The sequence below is a fragment of the Polistes fuscatus genome, unplaced genomic scaffold (genome assembly GCF_010416935.1).
Source record: "Polistes fuscatus isolate 324 unplaced genomic scaffold, CU_Pfus_HIC Scaffold7, whole genome shotgun sequence".
Taxonomy (NCBI): Eukaryota; Metazoa; Arthropoda; class Insecta; order Hymenoptera; family Vespidae; genus Polistes; species Polistes fuscatus.
Window position 1 is genome coordinate 10055635 of NW_025113151.1, and position 18648 is coordinate 10074282.

General features: G+C 34.2%; 2 long non-coding RNA genes across 3 annotated transcripts; both read left to right on the forward strand.

Annotated features, from left to right (window-relative positions):
* Positions 1–3576: 3576 nt before the first annotated feature.
* Positions 3577–13552, forward strand: LOC122524175. The gene is made up of 3 exons (XR_006305489.1): positions 3577–3616; positions 3768–3837; positions 13404–13552. It is a non-coding gene; the product is annotated as an uncharacterized LOC122524175 (long non-coding RNA).
* A 115-nt stretch (positions 13553–13667) lies between these two features.
* Positions 13668–16763, forward strand: LOC122524113. 2 transcript variants are annotated; one of them, XR_006305460.1, is made up of 2 exons: positions 13668–13946; positions 16550–16763. It is a non-coding gene; the product is annotated as an uncharacterized LOC122524113 (long non-coding RNA). The 2 variants fall into 2 exon arrangements; XR_006305461.1 differs by having other exon boundaries at positions 16553–16763.
* Positions 16764–18648: the final 1885 nt, after the last annotated feature.

The window sequence follows — 18648 nt, forward strand, 5'->3', positions numbered from 1 at the left end:
AAAGGAAAAGAATGAAATCGAAACGAAACGAAACGAAACGAATTGTGCGCATTCCTTCCTTTCGTTCGAGGATTGCGTTTCGTTACGGTTTCTTCTTCCCTTCGAGTTTCGTAAATATTATAATAAATTTACGAATAATCTCTTTTCATTGATATCTTTAATAATAATATCCTTAACGTCACAGGGGAAATTGTGGAGGAGAAAAAGTATTAACAAAAAAAAGGAATTCGACGGATTGTTGTGTATCGTGTCACTTTATCACATACAATTTGAATCTAGATATTAATTTTAATAAACTTTATCAGGACAACATTATCACACAAATTCATTTTAATTAATTTATAACTCTATATATATATATATATATATATATATAATGCGAAGAAAGGTCAGAGAGATAAGCGATAAGTTTTTGAAAAAGAGAATTGAAAAAAGGAAATAAAGACTAGGTGAGTGCGCGCGCGCGCGCGCGCGTGTGTGTGTGTATGTGTGTAAGAGAGAGAAGAAGAATCGTATGGCCCTAGCCCGAAGTGGAGTAGGTCAGACCGTAATCAGACCACCCTCGTACACACACACACACACACACACATACGCACACATAAACACGTAACGACTTTGTACGTGGCACAGGAGAAGTGGGTGAAAGGAGGAGAAGGTGTGCTACTGGGTGTTGGTGGTGGTCATCATCGTAAGGGTGCAGAAATCTACACACTGCAGTGGAGAAATTAATTCGAGTTTAAGCGATGATCGCTTGATCTTTATTTTTGACTTTCTACCCTTTGCTAACGCCTACGTTATTTAAGTGTCACCTGAAAAAGAAAAATAAAAGAAAATAAACAAAAGAAAAGAAAAGAAAAGAAAAGAAAGTTGCATCAACCCTTCTGGACTCTGCAATGTCCTCGAATAATATACGTTCTCGTCGATATGCAAAACCATTCCTTCACATGCATTATGCACCCTACTACCCATAAACGTGCTTCCCTGCATCGCGTTTAACTCGCATTGAAATAATAAATAATAATACAACAACAACAATTTCTAAAGCTACTTTATTTAAGATTGTTAAAACTAATGGATAAGGGGGGAGGAGTGCTGGGAGGGGGTCTAAGAGTATAAGATGAAATATGTTTCGAATAAATATTAATATTGTTTCTCTCCTTTTTGTCCCCACCCCCCTATCCCATTCCCCAACCCCCATTATGAAGAAAGTTATCGACGAACGTCATAATATATCAATGCATTTTCTTTCAGAGTAAATCGTACGGGAGTCATTCTCATTCATAATAAATAATCAAATCCATTATCATTAACCCATGAGAAATGGACGATGATGATGACGATAGAAAAAGAGGGGGAAGAAAGGGGAGGAGGGAAAAATATAGATAGATAGATAGAAAGAGATAATAGTTTGGTTTATTTTTGGCTGACAATTCATGATCGTACCAACCCACCCACCCACCCCTCCCCCCCGTTCGTCTCCACGCCCCCCTTTTCACCGTCACATGGAACACCGCTAAAAAAGTCGACGAATGACGTGCGGTGCCCGTACTGGTAGCGGGACGTTCGAGCGCAAACTGAAGTGCAGCTCCTGGCTTCCTCGGTTACGACGTACAGATAAATCAGAATCGGTAGGAAAGAGAGAAAGAGAAAGAGAGAGAGAGAGAGAGAGAAGCTGTAAAAGAAGGGAGGTGGATGATGATGCTAGGGGGAGGACGGACGGATGTGCAGCGCAGAACGGAGCCTGATCAGGGTGGCGGCGGCAGTAGCGGCCGGCTATTGATTTCAAGGGTTTCCTTAGTCCCCCGCCTTGCCGCTGAGTGCCCGACGGTTCCAGGTCGGCCCCAAAGTATTCCCGGTGCCCGCGACACTTAAATCATTCCTTTACTTTTCCCTCTCATCATCATCATCATCTTCTTCTTCTTCTCATTCTCCTTCTTATCTACCCATTATCGGCTCTTAAAAGGAGAACGCGTTACATTATTAAAAAGATAATAACTGTTAAGCGTAAAAGGTATATATATTTTTGTTTAAAAAAAAAGGAGGGGGTTTGGGAAAGGAACCTTAATCATCACGGGGAGAAACATTTTTTTACTAACCGCGAGCAAATGCTTGTACCAAGAGATGTGTAAGGGACATTATTATACCTGCGTCGTCGAATGATATTGCGAAAGATAATCGTTCCTTCCTCGTGTCGTGGGAAGAAAGAAAGAAAGAAAGAAAAAAAAACATAGAAAAAAGGAAGTAGTACGTTAAAAAAGGATCGCGTCTTGCGGGAGGGTTCATAGAAAGGGGGAGGGAAGGAGGGAAGGAGTGAGGGAGGGTGGGAAAGGGGGTTAGAGAAAAGAGTGGGAAGGTCGTCGGTTGGCGTCGACGAAGCAGGCGGGTGGTCTAGATACGGCACTGCGCGAGTTGGCCCGAGCACAGACGGATCCGCGGGGTGAGCCGTCGCTCGCCATACGTCGAACTGGGTGGCCCGCGTTGGGGCGTCTCCTTCTATCAAGGATCGGTGTCGTGCAGTCGAACGGGGGACGACCACCGCCTTTTCCTCGACTCACCTTTATCCCCAGGAAAAGCTAGCTTTAGCTCTCTCTCTTATTTTATCAGCTTTCGTTAGGTCCGGATACGATACGATACGATACGATAAGACGACAAGATAGAAGAGTATCGTCGTGTTGCGGGGTGCGTTCGTTAGTTAGTTTAGTTTTCGTGCGAGTTTTTTTAATCGTTTGTTCATTTGATCGTGGTGACTCGGACGGAAGTACAGGAGAAGATAAGAGAACAAAGATAAAGAGATAGAGAGAGAGAGAGAATGATGACGACCAGGACGAGGAGGATGACGTTAGCATTTAATCGACGATGTTACCACTCATGGTAGCGCGACCTTCGTGCGTCGCGGTTAGCAGTGCGGGCGTCGTCGGCATCGTCCTCGAGAGTGAATCGGGCGATCGGACGAGCAAGGAGATGGTGTTCTCGGTTTGCGAGGATAACAGTGACTTGGTAGGAAGAATCCCTGCTATCCGCAGTGTCGTGTACGAGAACGAGAACGAGAACGAGAACGTGAACAAGAAGAAGAAGAGGAACAACAACAACAACAACAACAACAACAACAATAACAACATCAACGACAGCAGCAACGACAACAACAACAGCATAGTCGTCAACAACAATAACAACAATAATAAGAAGAATATTAACAATAAGAATAAGGATAAGAACAGCAACAGCAACAGCAACAACAACAAGAACAACAACAACAACGTCGTCGTCGTCGTCGTCGTCGTCAGCAGCTTCCTCCTTGCCGTCGTCTTCGTCGTTTTCCCTTCCGCCGTTACCGTCGCCGTCGCCGCCACCAGCACCACCGCTGCCGCCGCCACCGCCGCCGTCACCACCGCCGCCGCTGCCGTCATCAGTGTCGTCACCGCTGCTGCCGACTCTGTATTTGTCCCCCTCACTCCCGCCACTGCCAATACTGCCGTTTACACCAAGAGGACCTCTACGACGACGACGACGATACCGTGAAAGAAACCACCACCATACCACCACCACCATCACCACCACCATCACCATCATCACCACCACAACCAACAACAAGATTATATCTCTCTCTCTTCACTGCGTGCGTTATCATCCTATCATTTTGACCCGACTTTCTTTACCCCCCTTTTATCCGTTTGTCTACTTCCTCTTCTCTCTTTCCCTCTTTCTTTATCTATTTCTATCTATCTATCTATCTATCTATCTATCTATCTATTTATCTATCTATCTAGCGGACTCTTTTATGGCTGGGATCACTCGATTACATTGCGACCTGTGACTCGAACTACTTATAACAATACGGTGAGTGTTAATTGTACTCTTTCTCTTTCTTCTCTCTTTTTCTTTCTCTCTCTCTCTCTCTGTTTAAATTTGTTTGAATTTCCTTTATTATTCTCGAAGAAGATCACGAACGACATCTTTAGTGCGTTCCTTTCGTAATATCTCGAGAAGAGGCTAGAGGACGAGAGTCTCGAAGCTCGTTTTCGTCCAACCTTCCTCGATCGATACCGGAGGACGTCGTCGTCGTCGTAGTCGTCGTAGTCGTCGTAGTCGTCGTAGTCATGGCTTGCAACGCCCGTTTTGTTAACTCGAGCTTCGAAATACCGCGTTTATTTCCAAGCAGACGTATAGAAAAAAGTCTCTTTAAATATATGGATCATCTCATTTGCCCCCCTCCTCACCCAGCCCACCCCCTCTCTTATGTTGTCTTACGTATCTCGGATTCTTTATATTTTCAAAGTTAGCCGACGGTTTTAACCGACGTTAAACGACAAAATTACCAGCTTATTATCAATCGTCGTCGTAGTTCTCGTTGTCTCTTCGACGATTTATTTTTCCCTTTATCCTCTTGACTTCATCGTTTGAATTCCCTCTTTTTCTCTCTGCCCCCCTTCTTTCCCTCTTCCGCACTTCCCCATGCCCGCCCCCTCTCAAGGCCGTTTCTCGTAAGACTTTGACAATCGATCCCCTTCTTCTTTTTCTAAATATCTTTCGCGTCGCGATACTTAAAACGAATCAAACTTATATTACGACGACGTTTTAGGAGGGGTGGGGTGAGGGAGAGAATGGGGGTGGTGGTGCCTTTTTCCCTCTTTTTTTTCTTCTTCTTCTTCTTTTTCCTTGCTTTCGGACGTTTATCTTCTATCTCTTTCTTCTCTTCTCTCTCTCTCTCCCTCCTTGGCACCCTGCCCCCCCTCTCTCTCTCTTTTTACTCGTATGCGCGCGCGTATGTCACGAATGAACGACGGAAGGGGTGGGAGTTAAGGGTAGTCGGGCTGGGTGGGTTTCCTCGCGCGAAATTTTGGAAAACACCGAAGCAAACCGAGAATAATTACCGACGTTAGGATTGGGGGAACGAGAGATAAAGGTTGTAAATGAGATAAAGGGAAAGATATAATATGAGAAAGAGAGAGAGAGGGAGAGAGAAAGAGAGTGAGAAGGAAACCTTGATGAGGCGTCGTGCCGTCTAGGTGGAGTCAATCGTGCACAGGAAATAATGCGTGTGAAACGCTAACACGAATTTTTTTTTCTTTTTTTTACGTATTGGATCCCAATAATTCTTCGATTACCCAATCGAACATTTATTACGCGTGGTATATTTTATTTTTGGGAATGATCGGGAATCATTTTGATAAACTATTTCAAGCAAGTTCGTTGATTAACAATTAAACCCGTTGTGTTCAGTTCTTTCTCTCTATCTTAACATTTTTATTATATTTTCTTTTTTTATATATCTTCTTTTAAATTTAACAACGTTTGCTGTATATATTCATATGTATCTGTATATGTTATCGTGAAAGATCGAAATTGGAGAATGTCAAGATTCACGTGAATTGTTTGTCAACGTATATCAAATACTTTGGTGAAAAATCGAATACAGTAAGACCTCTTTTTGTGCGGTCCTTTTTTATACGATTTTATTTTTGTGCGATTTGTTTTGTGCGATTTTATTTTTGTGCGATTTGTTTTGTGCGATTTATTTTTATGCGGTATCTAAATCTCAGCAGCGTTGCTACCAATTTTATGTTTTCTTTCAATGTACATATACATGTGTGGACGAGCTGATTACATGGTCTCCTTGACAACGATGTATCCGGACTTCGCGACGCTGTTCATCTGATTTAAACAATCTCTTAACAATTATTTAATTTGATTTAAAGCATTTTCACATCTATATTTCGCAAATAATTGATGTATTTTCTAAGTGCGACTTTTTTTATGCGGTCCCTATCCACCGCACAAAAAGAGGTTTTACTGTATATCGTACAAAGTTGTTTATAATATGTAAGTATTTATAAAATTACCGAATATTTTTTTGTACGATTTCTTTTATGCGGTCCCTATCCACCGCACAAAAAGAGGTTTTACTGTATTAGGATTATTTATTCTTATATTTATTCATGTAACATTATTTATGTAATTATTTCGGACGTACATCAAGAGACCGTGCGAATCCTGACATTCTACTGTATATCACCCCCCTCCACCCCAAAAAAAATAAGTAGGATTGAAAGATATCGTATTTCGAAGTAGAATCGAGATCAAAAACACTTATCAGATATCGTTTGATGTAACGAAAAATTTCTAACACTTTAACTACTTTTTTATCCTTTTTTTTTCGATGAGCTTACGTAAAACTTCCCCTTCCCCTTCACCCCTCCATCTTATTTTTGTTTTTGATAACATGATTAACATATATATATAAATATTATAAATCAGATGTGCATGTGTAATCAAAAATTATTATCGAAATTAAACTATAAGTTAATATTCCCCCCTCGATAATATTATTATTATTTTTATTAAATTTAATCAAAGTATATATATATATATATATATATGAGAAATAGTTGGAAGAGTTAATCGAAGGAATTATAAGAATAATCTTCGGAATGACGCTCGAGCACGATAATAATACGAGTTTATGCTTTAAAACTTATGACAGTAGTATTAAAACCGTTTCAGGATGTAATTTCTCTCGTGGTATTACGGCTTAAAAACTAGGCCTGACAACTGAGGATCACCTAGATAATAATAACACTCGAATAATAATCATTATTATCTTCATATTACATATATACATATATATACATACATACATATTATACAGAAAATTTGCTTAAACAAATTTTTTGAAAATCCCCGTTTAAATCTAAACCAAAATTATTATTATTATCATTAACTATTTATAAAAGAAATGAACAAACAAACAAACAAAATATCTTAACGATTAACAATTTTTACAGTACTCGTTAAAACAGAATACTATTTCAGTTATATACATACATATATATACAGAAAATTTGTTTAAACAAATTTTTTGAAAATCCCCGTTTAAATCTGAGCCAAAATTATTATTATTATCATTAACTATTTATAAAAGTAATGAACAAACAAACAAACAAACAAACAAATATCTTACCGATTAACAATTTTTACAGTACTCGTTAAAACAGAATACTATTTCAGTTATATACATACATATATATACAGAAAATTTGCTTAAACAAATTTTTGGAAATCCCCGTTTAAATCTAAACCAAAATTATTATTATTATCATTAACTATTTATAAAAGAAATGAACAAACAAACAAACAAAATATCTTACCGATTAACAATTTTTACAGTACTCGTTAAAACAGAATACTATTCCAGTTATATACATACATATAATATATATATATTTATATATGTAAAGGAAATAATATATCATAGCATAGGGAAGCTTCGAGAATAGGAACGTTTTGTGACGATTCATCGTCGGCCAGTATGTAGTTTTTAATAAATCTTCGTACCTGACAGCGGCCAAAAAGTTTGCAGTAAATTCGAGAAGTTTGCCTTAGGATCTACGAGCTGGTGAAACGGTGCGGGGAAACGGGGGAAGGGGGTGCAGGGTGGTAAGGGGGCAAAGGGGGATAAGTCTTAGCCGACGGGCGCGTATGCTCGTGACCTACTTACTTTCATGTTTACTTGATCGATCATCCATGTTATATTTTTCTATATATATACATTAAACTTTTATTTTTCTATCTTCGATTAAAAATCAAATAGATTGAATAGATGAAAAAGTATAGGAAGTACGTGTGTTCAAGTTCACAATTAGTTACTATAGTTTAACTTATGATACGTAAGTGAGTATTTTAAATGATGCGAGAATGTGTTTTTAACGTTTGTTAAAAGGTTTGAAAATAGCCAAGACGACAAACAACTGGAATGCAGCAATTCGTTAATTATCGCGTGTATCTTTATCTCCAGCGTGATATATCTAATTGTAAGAGATGTTTATCCTATTCAGGGATGCATCAGATGCAACCGATACGATGTCAAGATTCACGTGCTAAACTATCGTCAACTTACTATGAAAGGGGATTTATGGAAAATGGTTTTAGTGTTATAGCATTTGAATATTCTATTATACAGTGTTGAGTGTTAGTACACTATTCAGTGTAAATTTCATCAACTATTTTAACTATATATATGACTTGCATAGTGAAGTATAGTATTTTATAGAATAAGAAACAGAGAGAGAATGAGAAAATTTATTGGCGTTATTCCAATTTGAATTGTCTCTCTTTTATCAAAGATCACATTGAGAATTACGTTTAAAAACAGGAAAAACAGATCTTACGTGTGTGTGTATTTTTTCTTTTTTTGTTTTTCCAAATAATAAGACCTGACGATTCGAAATATTGTTTCATCGCGAGATTACAAATCGAAGGATTGAGATGAGAATTGATTCGACTTCTCGAGAATGAATAATAATAATAATAATAATAAAAAATACTTCAAAGGAAAAGGGGAGAAAAAAAATATATATCGCGAAGGTCGTTCGGATATAAAACGGTGTCAATCTAAATTTACGCACTACGTTCGAAGATTATGCAATATATATATATATATATATATACACATATATATGTATGTGTGTATGCTCGGTTGTGTTCTACTTTCCCTTTTTTCTTTTTTTCCTATTTAAAAATCGATTCGATCTTTATTTTGTTATTCGTTGTGCAATGATGATCATTTATCGAGATGATTGAGAAAATATTAGCTCGTTTGTCTTAGATAATTTTTCATACTTCTTACAAATCGGAATACTTAGAATTATTATAGAAATAAATTATCAAACATTGATTAGGTCGATAAGTAAATGTGCAAATATTTGCAATATTTTTTTATCGAATTAAATAAATACTTTTTATATATAGGAAATAAATATTTCCCTATGAAATATTATTTATCGATAAATTCATAATAATCATCCCTTTGATATTAATAGATTGTCGAGATTGCAACATCGGAATTTATCTTTGATAAACTTTGAATATCTTCAACAGTGCAATAGGTTAATGGAGTAGTTCGAATGTTCTTCTTCTACTTCTTCTTCTTCTCGTATTGTCGGGGAACAACGAATTAAATTCTACCCTACGCGATTCTCACAGAACCTTACACAACAACAACAACAACGGGTTTCTCTTCGAATAATGAAGATATCGATCGACATGAAAATCGATTGGGAAAACAATGTAACTCGTTCTCGAGTTAACGAGTCATAGTTTTTTCTTTAAACGTTTAACGAATCTTCTCACCGATAATGCGAAGACAATGAAAAGCAACACCTGCTAACATATCTTATTACTTGCTTGCTTACATTCATTGGTGTGAATACATACATATATAAATTTATATATATATATATAGTGATCAACGAAATATCGAATAGAAATCTTGACAGCTTCAAGGTAACGAGGTAACGATCGTGTTGCATTGGAAGGAAACAAGAATGCATATACCTATAAACGATTCCAAGATATTATATTCATATATATACAAGGTGTCCCAGATAATTTGTTTCTTCTTATGGCATATAAAATATTGAATTTAATAAAACATAAGTTAATCCCATTTTTAACGACATAAATGAAAACTTTGTTAAATAATGTTAATTATAATTATAATTATATTAGTTTACTTGAATAATTATATACTTACACAGACGCGAATATATCATAGATTTTCATCAAAATATTTTCTTTAAGTATAAACCTATTACGAAATATACAAATTTCATCTAACTTTTAAATATATAATATAACATACTAGAAAAAGATAGAAATTATTTAGGACACCCTATGGATATCACCTGTATAATACAATACAATTCCCCGTCTATAAGGAAAACCTAAATATATAAGATAGAAAAAGAGACACTCTTTCTTTAACGTAAATTCGAATGATGAAAGAAAGTTGTGAGGTGGGATTGGTTGGGAAGAGATGAGGGGGGAAGTAAATAACAGTGGTGGGGAGAGTTACGACGAATCTCGTAGGAGACTTCTTCAATGGCATGCATGCACGCGTTTAGTCGAGCGAGAACCGTCGCAGGGATGACCTCGCATTCGTGAATTCTAATAGAAACGTTGTAGTTTCTTCTTAGATTACTTTTTTTTTTTGTTATAATTTTTCTTTCGCGTTACCCCTTTACTTTACTTTACTTTACTTTACTTTTGTTTTGCTTCCTCCCCCAAAAGTTTGCCCCGCCTACCCGAAGGAGGTTCCTATTTGACTGCATAGAATTATAGTAAGCACGTCATTTTCATCAGAGTGTACGAGGAGGGGGGGAAACAAATTTAATAGCTTCCTCCGTAACGATCCGTACGCGAAAATCTAATAATACGCGTGCGTGTTTCTCATATAGATTCCGTATTATTGACGTGTACGTATGTACCAAGTACATATACATATATATACATATACATATACATACGTGTATACATTACTAATTGTGTAAAGTTTTAACGAGTGGCTAGTTTTGTTGCATACGAGAAAACAGGTACGGAAAAAAAGTTACTTACTCATTTTGTTGGCTAATTTATCATTGTGTACTGTTTATGCAATATTTTTAAATGTACAATGGGTGTGTGCGCGTGCTCGTGTGTATGTATATATATATATATAGAAACTATGTATTTCACGCTAAACACCTTTCTATTGCTAGCAACCGTTAGATGGTTTTTAAAAGTTCGTTGTACCCGGTATAGTAAGCTTTGATACTATAGTGCAGTTATGCGTGTTTTCAAGCGTATTATATCATAGCGTGATCAAATTTTTGTTCGTGTTATATATGTTACTTACAAAGAGATATACAAAATTAACTTTCTATGTTTTTTTTTATTTGTTTGATAAATATTTCTTTTTTGGTGTTTTTTATTTAAAATGCATCGTTTTCTACATTTCTTTCTCTCCCGTAATAAATTTCATCTATGATAAAATACTTTCACTTTAGTTTCTCTCGTATCGTTGTTTCGATAATAAAATTTCCTACATTTGTTTGTGCGAATACACGAAAAGCTCAAAATGGTTAGTTATTTTTGGCAAGTTTAGTGTCAAAAGTTGATAACAGATATCGTTTCGTATTCGATTTTTGTTTCTTTTTTCATTATTTATTCGTGAATGTTACAAGTTGCGTTGATATGAGTATAAGAAAAATATTATAAATTATTTTGCGTGGAATACAAAATTTTCTTCTAATATTTTTCTTGTTAATCCGTAAAGGAATATATGAATCTTCTCTATTTAATGCATTCCGTAAAATATATATCACGAGTATAAATTTCAAAGTTTAAAAAAAAAAAGAGAAGAAAAAAGAAAAAGTAAAAAAAGATATTGCACAACTAAATGTTTTTTTTCTTTTTCGTACGTTGTACAAACTATTTGTGAATTATCTTGCATAAATCATGATATACTTAAACTTTAAACCCGTGAGAGATATCTTTATACCAAAAAATGATTAGATAAAAAAAGTAATACTATTTTTAAAAATTTATACTATAGAGAAAAATGTTTCAATTAAGTGGTTTATAATTTTTTTCAAAATTATGAACAAAATGTAATGATTACAATCATGAATTGTTCGTACAATTGAAATAACGATATTTGATATATTATCATAGTGTTGACATTTTAATTACAATTTGCTGTAATATAAACGAATAATTTCGTTTATCGTAAATTACGAGAGAAAGATAATGGCATAGTAGAGACAATAGGAATGTAGAAAAATCTTTCGCGGGATTGCACTATCATAAATCCGTGGATTTACTTTCGATCGGCCTTGAATCGGCTAAGTTTCCATTCGTCTTGAGATTTCTGATTCAACAAAACAGATTCCGTATTTATAACATGGTTAATACCAAGTTACACGTTGTTGTATGTAACGTGTACATTTTATATTATGTAACGTGTTATAAGAAAAAATCAGATTAATATGAAATAATAACAATAGTCGTGATATTTTTAACACGTTATAGGAATTACTCGCATTTTACTGTAATTTACTGTATTAATATTACACATTTATATAATTATCACACTATTGATCATTTTTTATAATAATTATCTCAATAGAATGTCGATGAAAATAATAATTGGAAAAATAGTTAATGCAAATTGGTAGAAAAGAAAAGAATTAAACATTTTTTTTTCTTTTTAGTTTTCATAGTTTTCGAAGGAAATCTAATTTAATACTTTAAATCAATAGATGAACTTTTCGAGATTAGATAATTTCCGCTTGGAAGGTCGTATAAAACGTAGAAACACATATTTTCTATCTCCGAATTTAACAACAGTGCAATTACAGGTATTACATTCGAAATAAAAGTGAAAGAATATTTTTACTTATATACACGTGATCAAATTCTTATTGTCTCAATTTATATAATATCTATATTTATATTTATAATTAATTGAAAAAATGCAATTTTACGATATAATTATTCTGTTAAATTTCAAAAAACAGGCCAGTATAATTATTTCAAGGGTTTCATTAATTACTTCACAAAATAATATTAATCTATTGCATAAGTATACTTAAAATTTGTGATATAAATGTTGGCAAATGACATTATTTAAATATCAAAAATTAATTAGCGTTGAATTTATCCTTGAATCTTGTATTTTCGTAAAGAAAAAAAAAAAAAGAAAAAAAAAAGAGAAAACTTATTAAAGTAATAAGCGAAAAAAACAATGCGTTGATGGTATTATCGATCGAGAAAGATATTATACCACAAACTTTTCCTATCCTGACGTGAATTTATCGATCCTTATAATAATAATTACCAGAGTTACCTTTTTCCTTTTCTCGGGATTTCTCGAAGAACCTATTAATACTTCTTATATCCGTTTCGTTATTTATTATACTTTGTTTTATCTTTTCTCTTTTTTTAATTACCGAGATATCTGTGGTTTTGTTTCGTCTGAACGATAAAGTTAAGAGTTTTTCGATGACTGAACAAAAATGTTCGTCTTTTTACCAAGATAATTGTATTTTTTTTTTAAGGAAATAAGTTAAAGGAATAAAGAAACAAACATTCATTTCCCGTTCCCCCCCTGTTGTTTCCCCCCCTACTTCCTCAATTACAAAGGAACGCACGTAAATTGTCGTTAAATTTCGAATATGATGATTCACTTAATTGCGATTGCAATACTAATTAACGATTAATAAATTAAGCATTTAATATTAATTTAATGGTTAGAAAAAGAAAAAGAAGAAGAAGTTTTTAACAATTGCGATAAACTAATGAGTTTGAAGTATCAACAACGATAACATCATCGTATCATGCTAATTGTAACTCAAATATGATTATTATACTAATGTTTTTCATATTTCATTTCATTCCATTTGGGCGTGGCAAATTTATTTTTCCGTATACTTACGAATGAACAATTTATTGATCGTTGCAATAGTTTTAACCAAACAATGGAAATTATAATAATAATTATAATTTCATAATAATTAAAATAAAAATAAAAAAAAAATCTATTAAATATAGAAAACATACCTAAATATATCTTTGCATTCTGATTTTAGGTCAAATAGTGTAATCCGTGGTATATTAACGAAGATCTATCGAAGAGTTTGAACGAAAGGACAACAAGCAAAGTTTTATTCTTCATTAATTTTCTGTTACATCGGAACGTCGTGGAATAAATAAATAAATAAATAAATAAATAAACAAACAAACAAACGAATAAACGAGCCACCGGTCGCGTGCACAACAACAACAACAACAACAACAACTTGCATCTATTCTCAACCTTTTTATTCGAATTTTAAAAAAAGAGAGAAAATAAAAGAAAAAAAAAAGAAATAAAGGAAAAAAATACGAAAAATAATAAAGAAAGAAAGAAAGAAGAAAAAAAAGTACGTTCCACTCGCGAATAAGGGGAACCAATAAAAAATCATATATAAGAAAAATAGAAGACTAATTCAAACGGAATAAGGATAATAAGGAAGAGAGGAAAGTGTTTATTTAATCGTTGCGTTATTCGCTAATAAATATTCGTTTGAAGAAAGAAAAGTTGTTGGCGCCTAGTCTAATCGCCTGGCACGATGGCTTGCGAATTTACTAAGGTGAGTGTCTCCATTATTTTTCTATTAAATAAAGAAACTTATATGTATGTATACATATACATGATAAATACGTAGTGTTTGACAAAAAGTTGAATCAAATCGATTATCTTGTATTTTTATTACTCTTGTAATTAAAACTGTTATTTTTTATATATTGAATCATTTATCTTTCTAAAAGATCAATTTGATCAATATTACAAAATCAGTATTTATAATAAAATATCAATTATCAATATTAACAATTGGATTTATATATAAAAAATTGTTTGATATTTATAAGAAAATATTTTTCTATTATTACGTGTGATACGTAATGCAATTTTGTACCTGTTTAGAAATACTGATAAATTATTATTATATAATTATTATTAAATCTCGAAGATCATTTTTTTTTATATATTTTTGTTTTATTGTTGTTTTCGGTGCAATAATTATTGCATACAAAATATAACGGAAAACTATTGGTCTTTTTCACGTAACGACCACACGTTCCCCATACAACCGATGAAAAATATTTTTTATGATAAGGTGTTACATAATTTTTGAAAAAAAAAAAAAAACGGATAATAAAATCCACGTGATTTTTATCCTACGGCATGTTCATAGATGAAGTCAAATATTTTCTCAAGGTAAAAGTGTTTTTTACATGGTTACACGTATCTTCAAAAAAAAAAAAACAAAAACCCATAAAAGTTTCCGAAATTTAAATCTAATGATACCTTTTCTAGAACGATTTTACAAAAGTATTTATTTTATGAAATACTTATTACAAATATTAATTAAATAAGTGTAAAAAGTATTATTATAAAGTGATTCCAAAAAAAAAGAAAAAAACTATATAGATAATTGCATCATAATGCATATCATTAGAATTACAAGGAAGTGGGATTTTTCGTTGATATAACCATAAATTATTACGCGATACGATATCTATCTTGATAATGATTTCGTTGATTATCTTCTTTATAACCGTTGAATATTATCTTTGTTATTTTTTTAAATCTTTTTTCATGATTTCGATATACCATTGCTTTTTTTCCATTATTAACCACGTAAACATTTTAATAACGTATCCCTATTAAAAATACATATCATTCGATTCGATTGAACTTTACAAAACGAGTTAGTTGTATAAATATATACACACACACAAACACACACATACACACAGATAATAACACTACACAAACAACTATGAATACTTATTATCGAGAAATGGATAATTATGTCTGAGAACACTTATATTGATTATTTATTTATTCATTTTATTACATCAACTCCTGTTTACTATTTTATTCCAATTATTATTATTATTATTACGTTTATTTTTTCTAACGAATATTATTTAATTGTAACATTTTTTTTGCGTTCGTTTATCCAACAATTATTAATATTTAAATAAGTGAAAAGTATCTCTTATAAAACGCGTTAATATAAAAAAATAAACAAACAAACAAACAAATTACCAAAGTGGCGTTAGATTGTCGTAAGAAAAATTGCGTTTAAATTGCATTGCACATTGATGCATTTTAATTACTGCGGTAAGATTTTGCAGTAAACTGTTATCAATTATCATATTTTCCTCTTATCCGCGTATAACTTTAATTCGAAAACGTGACATCAGCTGTCCCTTATTTTTTCGAACGAGCATACCAATTTGTTGCTCGTCCAACTATGCCTAAGAGTTTTCAAACTCTTGTCTTCGATAACATTCAAAATTATTCAAACACGCTATCAACAGATAGAGAGAACAACGTTTGCACGCAATACTCGTCGTCCGTTTATGCTTGTTAAGTTTTAACAACAATCATTACAAAACTATTCCGTTGTTACGAGATTTTTTTTTATACGCGAATTGAATATATATAATTCTCCTCTCTGTTTTTTATATTTCTTTTTTTCTTTTTCTTCTTCTTCTTTTTGTCTTATTTTCTAATCACTTTCCTCCTCCCCCTCCTCCCCCCCCTTTGTTTTCTTCTTCCTCCGGTTTCCCCCCTTTTGTCTGTCTTATTATTCGTCTAACAAGTTATTTTCACGAATTAATTGCACTATCTTTGTATACATTTACACACGTATTTATATAAGAAAAAAAAAAAAGAAAAAAATAACCCAAAACGATTACGATTACACATACGATTAAAGATAATCATTGATTTTAAAACGCGTCAACGATATATAACGTAATAAATTATTCGATTTTTTTTTTCAAAAATATCGTTTGATACGAGTTTACTCGAATACATTTTAACAAAAACATACGTGTGTGTTAATGTTTGATATTGAAAAACCGCGATGGTCCTTGGAAAGTTCCATTGTGGGAAAGAACAAAATATTAAAAGAAAATAAAAAGTCGTCAACCAACAAATGAGAAAGTTAACAAAATGTCGTTTAAAGTGACTCGCACAACGTTGTTAATCATTGAAATAATATTATTAATCTACGAGTATACAAAAGATGATCTTTAAAAAAGTACCATCGCGGGAAAAGTAAACAAAAAAAATAAATCAGAAAGGATATAATGAGCAACCAATGGATCTATGTGTGTGTTTCTCTCTCTCTCTCTCTCACTCACTCTCTCTCTGTCCTGGGCCCCCCAATTGAAGCAGCCCAAACGATGGCCGATCCACGCGGCTTCAAGCCAATAAATCAGTTGTGGCAGAGCGTGGCAGTACCAACGGATCCGGATTCGGAATACTTGTACGAGGAGATTTCGGGCCTTTCGGGGTCCCAGGATTCGAGGCAGGGCCGGTGGGGGCCGCTGTCGTTGGGGAGGAGGAAGAGGAAGAGGAAGAGGAGGAAGAGGAGGAGGAAGAAGAAGAAAGGAAGAAGAGGGAGGAAGAGGACGAGGAGGAAGAGGACGAGGAAGAAGAGGAAGAAGAGAGGAAGAGGAGGAGAGGAGGAGGAGGAGGAGGCAAGAAGAAATAATAAATATCGTAGAAACAAACAGAGGTTGGTGGAGATATCACGATACCACAGAAAGTATCTGTTGTACAAGCATCCTTACCCCTCCTACCACCACTACCACCACCACCATAACCACCATAGGCGACTCGAGGTCTCGTAGCAGATCGGCCGACAGGCCATCGTCATCGAGCGAAAGGAAAACTATCAATAGCAGGGTGGAGGAGGTGCAGAATGCCGCGCGCAGGAGTTACGTGGAGTCCGGTACAGGAGGACGGTAACCGCCACCTCCTGCAACCGGTCTCAAGCTGACCTCGAGAAGCCGTACTAACAGCAACACCGTTGCTCATTACATACGCTCGGCCAGTACCAATACCGGCCAACATTATCACCACCATCATCACGGCTTGCACAGCCAATATCCGGCCGGAACTGGGACCACCACCAACACCAGGCCGATCAACGTCAGCAGGCATCATCATCAGCATAGATCAAGATTTGTCAGTAATGAGACGCAGGAAGAGATACAGGAGGACGATGAAGCTACTCTACGGGAGTTGCTTGTAAGGTACGTTTTACCTTATCCGAGACGTCTTCCGCCAATTCTTGGGGAATTCTTTTTTTACCCCCTTTTTTTTACCCCGCCCCCTCCTTCTATCTAATATACTAATAATCTATCTATCTGGCTGTCTATCTGATCTATCTAGCTGTCTAATCTCTTATCTATTATCTATCTACCCTTTTTTTCCCCACCCCCCACAACCCCGTCTTTCCACCCCCTCCCATCGGTCCACCCCTACCCACTCTCTTTTGTTTCTTCTATTCTTCTCCTTTACTCTGTTTCTTTCCTCCCACCCCGCAGTGGATCTACACTATTACGATTTTTATTGTATTATTATGACACTTTGCGATGTGTTTTAGAAATTACCGGTTCGAAGTTTGGAGTACTTATAGTCTCTTTTCCTAAACCGGTCCGATTGATATTTTTTTTTTAGTTTGTTTGTTTGTTCCTCTCTTTTTCCTTTTATCAAACTATATTACATTACTCCGGAGAATGGTTGTATCTGATCAAAGAGGTTACCTTTCTGTTCTTTTTTTCTTTTTCTCTTTTTTTCTCTCTTTCTCTCTCTCTCTATCTTTTTCTCTGTCTGTTTTTTCCTTACTCGGTGTCGCCACCAATGTTCTTGAGAATTATCTGGATTCTTATTCCTTAGATGCATATGTTATTACTCTCATACGAGAGACTGACACGTCAAGGGAGAACAATTTCTTGAGAGATAAAAAGATAGAACAAAAAAAAAATAAACTAAGAAAAAGAAAAAGAAAAAACAAAAAAGGAAAAAAAAAAAAGATCAAACAACGGGAACTTCGTTTGAGTATCGAACTTTGTAGCTCGTTGCAAATTCCCTATTTTTTTTTTCTTTTTTGTTTTGTTTCCTTTTTCTTTTTCTTTTTCCTCATTCCTATCTCATTACTCGAGATTTTTCTTACTAACGCGCGTTGAACTTTATTTTAATTCGAAAGTGTCACAAGCGGGTAAAATCAAATTCCGACGTTTTATTAAATGGCGATAAACTCGTGAAAAAAAAAGAAAAGAAAGAAAATAAAAAAGAAAAAAAAAAAATGGCAGCATCCGTAAAACGACCACGACGATTATTATTATTGTATTTATTATTATTGTTATTATTATTGTCATTTCCTTTCGAAAGCGATTATAATTATAATAATTATCGCATAATAATATCATCGCTTTTTGAAACGATTACACCTTCCTTTTTATTTTTTTTTTCTTCTTCTTTTT